Consider the following 13,047-nt stretch of genomic DNA (forward strand, 5'->3'; position numbering starts at 1 on the left):
GATTGAGAGCACTTTATAAAAATAATATATTAATGCTCACTGTCTTTTTATCATGAAGCGCAAGTTATTACCATTGTCCTGACAGAAAGCAGTAAGTCACATGTAGAGAGAATAAGGAAGCAAAATTCAGTATATTAACCTATACTTAGTAGATAAACACAGTTAATCATAGGAAAATAGAGAGACCTTCAAAATGGCAGAGGAGTAAGATGTGGAGATCATCTTCCTCCCCATAAATACAACAGAAATACATCTACATGTGGAACAACTCCTATAGAACACCTACTGAACACTGGCAGAAGATCGCAGACTTCTGAAAAGGCAAGAAACTCCCCATGTACCTGGGTAGGGCAAAAGAAAAATGAATAAACAGAGGAAAAAGAATAGGGATGGGACCTGCATCAGTGGGAGGGAGCTGTGAAGGATGAAAGGTTTCCACACACTAGGAAGCCCCTTCACTGGCAGAGACAGTGGGTGGGCAGGGGGGAAGCTTCAGAGCCATGGAGGATAGCGCAGCAACAGGGGTATGGAGGGCAAAGTGGAGAGGTTCCCACACAGAGGATGGGTGCCAACCAGCACTCACCAGCCCAAGAGCCTTGTCAGCTCACCTGCCAACCAGGACGGATGGAGGTTGGGAGCTGAGGCTCGGGTTTCAGGGTCAGATCCCAGGGAGAGGACTGGGGTTGGCTGCGTGAACACAGCCTGAAGGGGGCTAATGCACCACAGCTAGCCAGAAGGGAGTCCAGGAAAAGGTCTGGACCTGCCTAAGAGGGAAGAGACCATTGTTTCAGGGTGCACAAGGAGAGGGGATTCAGAACACCACCTAAAGAAACTCCAGAGATGGGCGCAAGCTGCGGCTATCAGCAAGGACACCAGAGACGGGCGTGAAATGCTAAGGCTGCTGCTGCAGCCACCAAGAAGCCTGTGTGCAAGCACAGGTCACTATCCACACCTCCCCTTCCAGGAGGCTGTGCAGCCTGCCACTGCCAGGGTCCTGTGATCTAGGCACAACTTCCCCAGGAGAACACACAGCATGTCTCAGGCTGTTGCAACATCACACTGGCTGCTGCTGCCACAGGCTCACCCTGCATTTTGTACCCCTCCCTTCCCCATGGAGCCTGAGTGAGGCAGAGCTCCCTAATCAGCTGCTCCTTTAACCCCGTCCTGTCTGAGCAAAGAGCAGACACCCTCAGGTGATCTACACACAGAGGTGGGGCCAAATCCAAAGCTGAACCCAAGGAGTTGTGCAAACAAAAAAGAGAAAGGGAAATCTCTCCCAGCAGCCTCAGGAGCAGTGAATTAAATCTCCACAATAAACTTGAGTTACACTGCATGTGTGGAATACCTGAATAGACAATGAATCATCCCAAAATTGAGGCGGTGGACTTTAGGAGCAATGATATGTAGTTTTTTTAAATTTTTCTCTTTTTGTGAGTGTGTGTGTATTGTCTGAATAGCTTTGCTTTTACCATTTGTCCTAGGGTTCTGTCTGTCTTTTTTTTTTTTTTTAATATAGTTTTAGTGCTTGTTATCATTGGTGGATTTGTTTTTTCGGTTTTGTTGCTCTCTTTCTTTCTTACTTTTTTAAAATTATTTTTAGATTTCAATAATTATTTTTTTACTTTTATAACTTTATTTTATTTTTTTCTATATTTCTTTCTTTTTTCTCCCTTTTGTTCAGAGCTGTGTGGCTAACGGTATTGGTGCTCCAGCCAGGTGGCAGGCCTTTACCTCTGGCATGGGAGAACCAAGTTCAGGGCACTGGTCCACCAGAGACCTCCCAGTGCCACATACTATAAAAGGGTGAAATCTCTCCTAGAGATCTCAATCTAAATGCTAAGACCCAACTCCACTCAACGACCAGCAAGCTACAGTGCCAGACACCCTATGCTAGCAAGCCAGGAACACAACCTCACCCATTAGTAGAGAGGCTACCTAAAATCATAATAAGGTCACAGACACACAAAAACACAACACTGCCCACCAGAAAGACAAGATCCAGCTTCATCCACCAGAACACAGGCACTAGTCCCCTCCACTAAGAAGCCTACACAACCCACTGAACCAACCTTGGCTACTGGGGGCAGACACCAAAAACAATAGGAAGTACAAACTTACAGCCTACAAAAAGGAGACCCACAACACAGTAAGATAGGAAATTGAGAAGACAGAGTAACACACCAGCAGTAAAGGACCAAGGTAAAAATGCACGAGACAAAACAAATATAGAGGAAATATGAAGTCTACCTAAAAAAATTCAGAGAAATGATAGTAAAGATGATCCAAAATCTTGGAAATAAAATGGAGAAAATAAAAGAAACTTTTAAAAAGACAAAGAAGAACTAAAGAGCAAATAAACAATGATGAACAACGCAACAAATGAAATTGAAAAATCTCTAGAAGGAATCAATAGCAGAATAACTGAGGCAAGAGAACAGATAAGTGACCTGGAAGATAAAAGAGTGGAGATAACTACCACAGAGCAGAATAAAGAAAAAAGAATGAGAAGAATTGAGGACAATCTCAGAGACCTCTGTGACAATAATAAACACACCAACATATGAATTACAGGGGTCCAAGAAGAAGAAAAGAAAAACAAAGGGACTGAGAAAATATTTGAAGAGATTATAGTTGAAAACTTCACTAATATGAGAAAGGAAACAGTTAATCAAGTCCAGGAAGTGCAGAGAGTCACACACAGGACAAATCCAAGGAGAAACATGCCAAGACACATGCTAATCAAACTATCAAGAATTACATACAAAGAAAAAATATTAAAAGCAGCAAGGGTAAAACAACAAATGACATACAAGGGAATCCCCATAAGGTTAACAGCTGATCTTTCAGCAGAAACTGCAAGCCAGAGGGAGGGGCAGGACATATTTAAAGTGATGAAGGAGAAAAACCTACAACCAAGATTACTTGGTCAGATTCGACCAATAAATTAAAACCTTTACAGACAAGCAAAAGCTAAGAAAATTCAGGATCACCCAACCAGCTTTACAACAAATGCTAAAGGAACTTCTCTAGGCGGGAAACACAAGAGAGGAAAAGACTTACAAAAAGAAACCAGAAACAGTTAAGGAAATGATAATAAGAACATACATATTGATAATAACCTTAAATGTAAATGGATTAAATCCTTCCACCAAAACACATAGACTGGCTGAATGGATACAAAAACAAGAACCATATAAATGCTGCTACAAGAGGCCCACTTCAGAACTAGGGACACATACAGACTGAAAGTAAGGGGATGGAAAAAGATATTCCATGCAAGTGGATATCAAAAGAAAGCTGGAATAGTAGTTCTCATATCACACAAAACAAACTTTAAAATAAAGACTATTACAAGAGACAAAGAAGGACACTACATAATGATCAAGGGATCAATCCAGGAAAAGATATAACAAATGTAAATATTTATGCACACAACATAGGAGCACTTCAATACAAAAGGCAAATGCTAACAGCCATAAAAGGGGAAATCGACAGTAACAAAATCATAGTTGGGGACTTTAACATCCTACCTGCACCAATGCACAGATCCTCCAAAATGAAAATAAACAAGCTTTAAATGATAAATTATACAAGATGGATTTCACTGAAATTTATAGGACATTCCGTTCAAAAATAACAGAATACACATTCTTCTCAGGTGCTCATGGAACATTCTCCAGGATAGATCATATCTTCAGTCACAAATCAAGCCTTGGTAAATTTAAGAAAACTGAAATCATATCAAGTATCTTTTCTGACCAAAACACTATGAGATTAGAAATCAATTATAGGAAAAAATCTGTAAAAAATACAAACGTATGGATGTTAAACAATACACTACTTTATGACCAAGAGATTACTGAAGAAATCAAAGAGAAAATCAAACAATACCTAGAAATAAATGACAATGAAAACACGATGACCCAAAATCTATGGGATGCAGCAAAAGGAGTTCTGAGAGGTAAGTTTAGAGCAAAACAATACTATCTCAAGAAACAAGAAACATCTCAAGTAAACAACCTAACCTTACACCTAAAGCAGTCAGAGAAAGAAGAACAAAAAAGCCAAAGTTAACAGAAGGAAAGAAATCATAAAGGTCAGAGCAGAAATAAATGAAAAATAAATGAAGGAAACAGTAGAAAAGATCAATAAAACTAAAACCTGGTTCTTTGAGAAGATAAATAAAATTGATAAACCATTAGCCTGAGTCATCAAAAAAAAAAAAGGGGGAGAAGACTCAAATCAGTATTAGAAATTAGATTTGAGAATTAGAATTAGAAATGAAAAAGGAGAAATAACAACTGATACTGCAGAAATACAAAGGTTCATGAGAGTTTACTACAAGCAAGTATATGCCAATAAAATGGACAACCTGGAAGAAATGGACAAATTCTTAGAAAAGCACAATCTTCTGAGATTGAACCTGGAAGAAATAGAAAATATAAACAGACCAATCACAAGCACTGAAATTGAGACTGTGATTTAAAATCTTCCAACAAACAAAAGCCCAGGACCAGGTGGCTTCACAGGTGAATTCTATCAAATATTTAGAGACGAGCTAACACCTATCCTTCTCAAACTCTTCCAAAATATAGCAGAGGGAGGAACACTTCCAAACTCATTCTACAAGGCCACCATCACCCTGATACCAAAACCAGACAAAGATGTCACAAAGAAAGAAAACTACAGGCCAATATCACTGATGAACATAGATGCAAAAATCCTCAACAAAATACTAGCAAACAGAATCAAACAACACATTAAGAGGATTATACACCATGATCAAATGGGGTTTATCTCAGGAATGCAAGGATTCTTCAATACATGCAAATCAATCCATGTGATACACCATATTAACTAACTGAAGGCAAAAAAATCTTATGATCATCTCAATAGATACATAAAAAGCTTTGAACAAAATTCAACACCCATTTATGATAAAAACCCTCCAGAAAGTAGGCATAGAGGGAACTTACCTCAGTATAATAAAGGCAATATATGACAAAACAACAGCCAACATCATTTTCAATGGGGAAAAACTGAAACAATTTCCACTAGGATCAGGAAAAACACAAGATTGCCTCCTCTCAGTATGACTATTCAACATAATTTTAGAAGTTTTAGCCACAACAATCAGAGAATAAAAAGAAGTAAAAGGAATCCAAATCAGAAAAGAAGACGTAAAGCTGTCACTGTTTGCAGATGACAATATACCATACATAAAAATCTTAAAGACTCTAACAGAAAACTACTAGACCTAATCAATGAAATTGGTAAAGTAGCAGGATACAAAATTAAAGCACAGAAATTTCTTGCATTCCTATAAACTAATGCTGAAAAATCTGAAAGAGAAATTAAAGAAACACTCCCATTTACCACAAGAAAAAAAGAATAAAATACCTAGGAATAAAGCTATCTAAGGAGACAAAAGACCTGTATGCATAAAGCTCTAAGACACTGATGAAAGAAATTAAAGATGATACAAATAGATGGAAAGATATACCATGTTCTTGGACTGGAAGAATCAACATTGTGAAAATGACTACACTACCCAAAGCAATCTACAGATTCCATGCAATCCCTATCAGATTACCACTGGCATTTTTCACAGAACTAGACAAAAATTTTTGCAATTTGTATGGGAACACAAAAGACTCTGAATAGCCAATGTAACCTTAAGAAAGAAAAATGGAGCTGGAGAAATCAGGCTCCCAGACTTCAGACTATACTACAAAGCTACAGTAAAACAGAAATATAGATCAAAGGAACAGGATAGAAAGCCCAGAGACAAACCCATGCACATATGGTCACCTTATCTTTGATAAAGGAGGGAAGACTATACAGTGGAGAAAAGACAGCCTCTTCAATAAGTGGTGCTGGGAAACCTGGACAGCTACATGTAAAAGAATGAAATTAGAACACTCTCTAACACCATACACAAAAGCATATTCAAAATGGATTAGAGACCTAAATGTAAGACTGGACACTATAAAACTCTTAGAGGAAAACATAGGAAGAACATTCTTTGACATAAATTACAGCAAGATATTTTTTGATTCACCTTCTAGAGTAATGGAAACAAAAATAAACAAATGGGACCTAATGAAACTTCAAACTTTGCACAGTAAAGGACCATAAACAAGATGGAAAGACAACTCTCAGAACGGGAGAAAAATATTTGCCAAAGAAGCAACTGACAAAGGATTAATCTCCAAATTTTACAAGCAGCTCATGCAGCTCAATATCAAAGAAAAAAACAACCCAATCCAAAAATGGGCAGAAGACCTAGACATTTCTCCAAAGAAGATATGCAGATTGCTAGCAAACACATGAAAGAATGCTCAACATCATTAATCATTAGAGAAATGCATATCAAAGCTACAATGTGATATCACCTCACACCAGTCAGAATGGCCATCATCAAAATATCTACAAACAATACATGCTGGAGAAGGTGTGGAATAAAGCGAACCCTCTTGCACTGTTGGTAGGAATGTAAAGTGATACAGCAACTATGGAGAACAGTATGGACCATCCTTAAAAAACTAAAAATAGAACTTCCATATGATCCAGCAATCCCACTATTGGGCATATACCCTGAGAAAACCATAATTCAAAAAGAGTCACGTACCACAATGTTCATTGCAGCTCTATTTACAATAGCCAGGATATGGAAGCAACCTATGTGTCCAATGACAGAAGAATGGATAAAGAAGATGTGGCACATATATACAAGGGAATATTACTCAGCCATAAAAAGAAGTGAAATTGAGTTATTTGTAGTGATGTGGATGGACCTAGAGTCTGTCATACAGAATGAAGTAAGTCAGAAAGAGAAAAACAAATGCCATATGCTAACACATATATATGGAATCTAAAAAAAAAAAATGGTTTTGAAGAACCTAGGGGCAGCACAGGAATAAACACGCAGACGTAGAGAATGGACTTGAGGACATGAGGCTGGGGAAGGGTAAGCTGCGACGAAGTGAGAGATTGACATGGACATATATACACTACCAAATGTAAAATAGATAGCTAGTGGGAAGCAGCCACATAGCACAGGGAGATCAGCTCCGTGCTTTTTGACCACCTAGAGGGGTGGGATAGAGCAGGTGGGAGGGAGACACAAGAGGGAGGAGATATGGCGATATATGTATATGCATAGCTGATTCACTTTGTTATAAAGCAGAAGCTAGCACACCATTGTAAAGCAATTATACTCCAATAAAGGTGTTAAAAAATAAATAAATAAATAAAATAAAAGTGAAGTCACCCACAAAAAAATAAATAAACCATAGGAAAATAATACCTATTGTTTACCAAATATTTTCTAAAAGAAAATACTTTGATCAATTTCTGATTGGATATCCTAGGTTATTCAGACATTTCCTAGTAGTTTGCATTTCTCTATCACTTTTTAAATTTATCTATTCTGCTTGAGATTGCCACTCTTCATATTACTTTACAATAGCTGAATGTAACTTTATGATTTATCACAGTTTCCAGTCCAGCAAATCTATTGAGAGAGCACAGAACTCTGATAAATGTAAAATATGCACTAGTGTAATGTTTTTTGTTTTTTTCGTTGTTTGTTGTTTTGTTTTTTGCAGTATGCGGGCCTCTCACTGTTGTGGCCTCTCCAGTTGCGGAGCACAGGCTCCGGACGCGCAGGCTCAGTGGCCATGGCTCACAGGTCTAGCCACTCCGCGGCATGTGGGGTCTGCCCGGACAGGGGCATGAACCCGTGTCCCCTGCATCGGCAGGCGGACTCTCAACCACTGCGCCACCAGGGAAGCCCTAGTGTAATGTTTTTGTAAGAATATTTGATGAATGTTAGCTAAGAAAATTAGTAAAGCAATAGTGATTTTGAAACCAACTAAGGTTTTAAGAAGCTAATAATATGGATATTCAAGGAAATATTAAAATATTTTGATATACTCTATTTACAGTATGAGCATATAATTTGGTTACCTTAATTTAGGTGAATGCAATAAAATATGTTTAAGGAGTAATCTATCCATATTAGACATTGTATAATATTTTGTTAAAATGAGTACATCTTTTCAATTTTCCCCTTGAATAAAACATATTCCAGATATGCCTAGCTTGAGTTGAAACTTAGAGTGAAATACAATGACATTAGTCTGGTTATCAAAATTATATAAAATTTTAAGGTGTTAGAATAACTAACGTTTCCACCCATTCACCTGTTTAACAAATATTTATGGAGTGAACATTATTTGTCAGTCACTGTTCTGAATGGCCAGAGTGCTGTGGTACTCAGTTCAGTTAAAGTCTCTGATCTTAAAGCGGTTCTATGCTAATAGGGTGATACAGATAAACTTTCTGTGTGTGTGTGAGACATATGTGAGATAGTGCTAAGTGTTGTGTAGGGAATTTAAGTCATGTGATAGTGACTTTTTTATTTCCTTAGATTGGATGGGCAAAAGGATGACATTTAAGAAGAAATTTGAAGGTCAAGGAATTCACCATAGAAAGAGGAGAAGGAAGAATATTCCAGGAAATCAGAACACCTATCTCAAATATTCTTAAGTGGTTAAGAGCTTTTCATATTTGAAAAACTAAAACTGTAGTGTGAGTTTAACACAGTAGGTAAGATGAAGAGTAATGAGATATATGGCTAAGGTCAGACCACCTAAGGCTTTCATAAGTTAGGGGAAGGAGTTTCAATCTTTCCCCCCTTCCCAATATAGTTGCTTGCCTTCCTTCCTTCCTTCCTTCCTTCCTTCCTTCCTTCCTTCCTTCCTTCCTTTTACCCTTATTACAGTAATCTCAGTGAGAGTTGACAGTGGCGTTTGTTAAGGTGGTAGTAATGTATATGTAGGAACATAGGCAGAGTCCATATATGTTTAGAGGCAGCATAAGTGGAATTTTCTGATGTAATAAGTGTGGAGAGTGTAGTTGGGAAGGAGAATTATCAAAGGGAACACAATTATTTTAGGTTTGACAACTGGATGCTAGTGTTTCCTTTCACAAAATTGAAAGAGTGAGGGACATGCAATTTAAGTGATGGCAGAGTCAAGATTTTTATTTTGCCTTTTTTAGTTTTGAGATGTTTGTTTTGTTGAAGCATCAAGTAAATAATTATTGATATGAGTCTAGTGTCTGGACTAGAAGTTAAGGTAGGAAATATAGCTTTTAAAATCATCTCTGCATTCACAGATTTTTTTCCCTAGAAACAATTATATACCTACTTAAAATAGTTTCAGTCACTGGTTTTATATGCATAAGAACAATAGTTCTAGTAAAGAGCACATCCTTACCCCATTCATCTTTTACAAAATCCCTGTCCCCCGTGCTATTTTCTTTATAGGACTTTGGACTCAACAGCACAGTAGATGATAGAAACAGAAGTGAATGTAGCTATAATGGCTACTGTATACCTAGATGCAGTGTATAGGAGAAGCATCATATAGAGCAAAAATATCCCAATCTGCTACACTTACCCAAACCTTAGCATTTTATCTCATGCCTGTTTTGCAGGATGCAGCTACTTTTCTGTACTTAATTGAATTTACAATAGTTTGCTGATGGCCAGGATTCCATATTTCCTCACATTATCCTCTTAACATCTGCCTTTTTCATTCCTCGATCATTGTCTATAAGATTAAAAACTCTACTCAGCAAAACCTTGTTTTTACCCCATGCTCTGCCAACCTGGAAATAGCTCCAGAGTCTTATCTCATATTTATACAGAATGCCAAATCCTATTCCCTTAATTGCCTCAGCTGGGGAGCCAAGAGTGCATAAAACAGCTGGTGGCAAGTGTGTATATAGCAAATAGGTAGGGCAGACTCTCCTGCAAAATGCAATGCTGTATTAAGAATTTTGCAGTTAGGGGCTTTTTCCTCTGGAGGAAACCAACCCAACTAGTTCTGTTAAAACTCATTTACTATACACAACCACCTTCCAGATGGTAGCCTCTGACACCACAAAGTGCCAGAGGCAGAGCTGTGACTGTAAGATGTACATGTGGATGTGATAGGGTAATAAATACTTTTTTTATTAGCAACTGAAGAAAGTATTTATGAAATGGAGACTTTGTGGCTGCTCTTCACACTCGGTGGTAATGCTGCTGTGCTTTGCAATCAGCATAAACCTGAATTCTATTTTGTTCATTTGTACATGTGTTAAAGGTCTATTTTAGGGCTTCATTGTTTTTCTATGAAAGTGTAACATGCTTTTGAAGATGAAAATTCTACAATTTTTTTTATATTTTGTTCATAATATCTTTTATTTTGAAGAGCGTTCTATTTCTAAACCTATGAATTTAGATCACTATGAAGTTTAATTCTAGTAGAAAGCCATTATCACTTTGTCTATTATCTTTGTTTTCATTTTTCAGCCTTAGAGAATGAAAGGTCACATTTACTGTGCACCAATAATATTTTTATTCATGCCTCAATTCCATCCTCATGTATTTTCTATTGATTTCAAAATTAGACCCAAACTTGGATAAGTCATATAGGACATAGGAAAAAGGTTTGAAATTAATAACTTAATATTACATTCCATATTTGGAATCAATATAATAATCACAATTAAGAAATTTTTTTCTTGATTAGGTAATGTCTTGCTAACGTTATTTTAAAATAAAATTAAATTCCAAAGTTAAAAGGTGCAGATTGTTAATTTGATGCATAAAACACTATATAATTATTTTGATTTTTTAAAAAAATATCTCCCTCATTCAGAAGAGAATGTATTAAAACTAGTAGAATATGTAAACTTTTAAGAAATTCAGAATAGCTATACTGGGAAACTAAATGTTAAAAGTGGTCTTGGGGTACATAATAAATTTTTTTATGATAGCATGATTTTATGTTCCTAGAATATCAGAGTGTTGAGATTAAGACTTCAAGACTTTTCATGGGAGATAAAAGTCGGTTTGTAATATAAATAATTTGACAATTAGCTTTATACATAACTATGCCATTTATTCGTGCATTAAATGTATTATTGGTCTACTATATGTTAGATCCTGCTGATACTGCAAGGGTACAGTGTTAAGTCAACTAGCAAACAGGTACAAACTTTAAAATATGGCCCATATAGCAGAAATTAAAAGTGAAATGAAGTGGCTGAAAATTTAAAAGTGCAAAATAAGGCTACCTAACCCTACTTTCATATAACGTGCATAATGAGGAAACAAGAGAACCAATTATAAATATAATTTGCTAAGAAACTGACATTCAAGAAAGAGAAGGAAATTTACCAATATAGAATAATATAAACAGAAAAAAATGACTATAACCGTGTTCCTCCAATTCTTGGTGACAAATTCATTTGATTTTGATGCATGGAAAGTATGCATCCATCAATTTGCTTTTATTCAGAGATATTTCTGAGAAGGATCTTGCTAGTCTGTTGTGGAAATTAGTTTTAAAAGTTGCATTTGCCAGAATGTCATTCTTGGAATTTGTTTTTAAGTAAATCCCTTTGAGATGATAAAGAAATACAAAATATGAAAAGTTATTTTCAAATCAAATAATAAAATGTTTTTATGTATATTTTATATCCTTACTTAATAATAAAATAATTTGTATTTTCACCAGATGTCATTATTATATTAGTCCAGATTTTTCTATTTCTCATGTGAGATCAGGCCATTTAATACACTACACATTGGGGAAATAATAGGGAAAAGTGAAAAATTAGTATTTATAAGTTTGTGATAGTCCTAGATAATAGGAATGCAAGTAGATTGTTTCTTCCATGTATTTCTCAGAGGGAACAGGTGGACTTTTTGACTATATATTCATTTCTATCCTACAAAATATATTTAGTTATAGATATTAAAGGATGTCATGAAATTTGGCACAGATGAAAAAGAACAAACTTCTCAGAGTGTGTGTATATAAACACTCATTTATGAGAAATTATAGACACTGCATTAAAATTGAATACTTTATATGTATTTAAATTTAGAATATTTATAAATATATAAAATATTATAATAATATACACTAATAATTATTTTTTAATTAAACTTTAAACTTGTAAGAAATAATGTTGAAATAAATCTAAGATTAAAAAAGGGAAATTGTGATTGTGGGGCTTACTGTTCCACAAAAATCTCACCTTAAACTAAAGGAAAAACAAATATATATTTTAAAATATTCTTTCAGCATGTATTGGCATGTCTTTGTCTCTCTGTTTCTCTTTATAAATATACTCAGTTAACTCACATGCTAATAAAGTAATTAATCGATTGAGTTTGACAACCCAAATATAAATAATACATATATTTATATAAATTATAAGTAATATATATGATATATATTATATATATTTACAACTAAATATTCTGTTATTAGATAGGCTTTATTTAAAAATAATGTTTATTGATTCTACAAGTTATTACATCTATTTCTATTTTGTTTTTGCTTTAAAGATTTTCTTTAAATAGTCTGATGAAATAAGGTCAATAAGGTCTGGTATATCAATATAGTATAAATTGAAAGCAAAAATGAAAGCACAAATACAATGAATAACTCAATATAGACCTTCAACAAGTTAATAACAATGGTTTCCACTTTTAAATACTGACAAATCATGAAAAATTTGTCTATAAAATTTGTGTTAAAACTTATCAGTTTTAACTCAGCATCATTGTGGTAAAAATAATTTGTCTATGAAAATGAACTACACTTTTTCGTACTGATTAGTGTATTATAGTATAAAACTCACAGATGCATCTATCACACGTTGAATTACTAAAGAAGGATGCTATAGAATTGTATGACTTTTTAAAAAAATCCATTTGATATATATTGAGGTCCTACGGATTATCAACCCCTTAATTAACTGCTGGCAACACAATAATAGACAAAGTAATATCTCATTAGCCTATATGCCAATTTAGAGATCACAATGATCAATTTTATCATTTTCTAGAGAAACAAACCAAAATCCAGCAAGATTAATGCCTTAGACAAACTCACACAGCATACAAAGTTTGCAACAAGTATAGGAAAATCACAAAAATCTGTAGCAGTGTGGGGACATGTAGATTGGAGAAAAATC

Source organism: Tursiops truncatus, chromosome 18 (genome assembly GCF_011762595.2).
Source record: "Tursiops truncatus isolate mTurTru1 chromosome 18, mTurTru1.mat.Y, whole genome shotgun sequence".
Classification (NCBI taxonomy): domain Eukaryota; kingdom Metazoa; phylum Chordata; class Mammalia; order Artiodactyla; family Delphinidae; genus Tursiops; species Tursiops truncatus.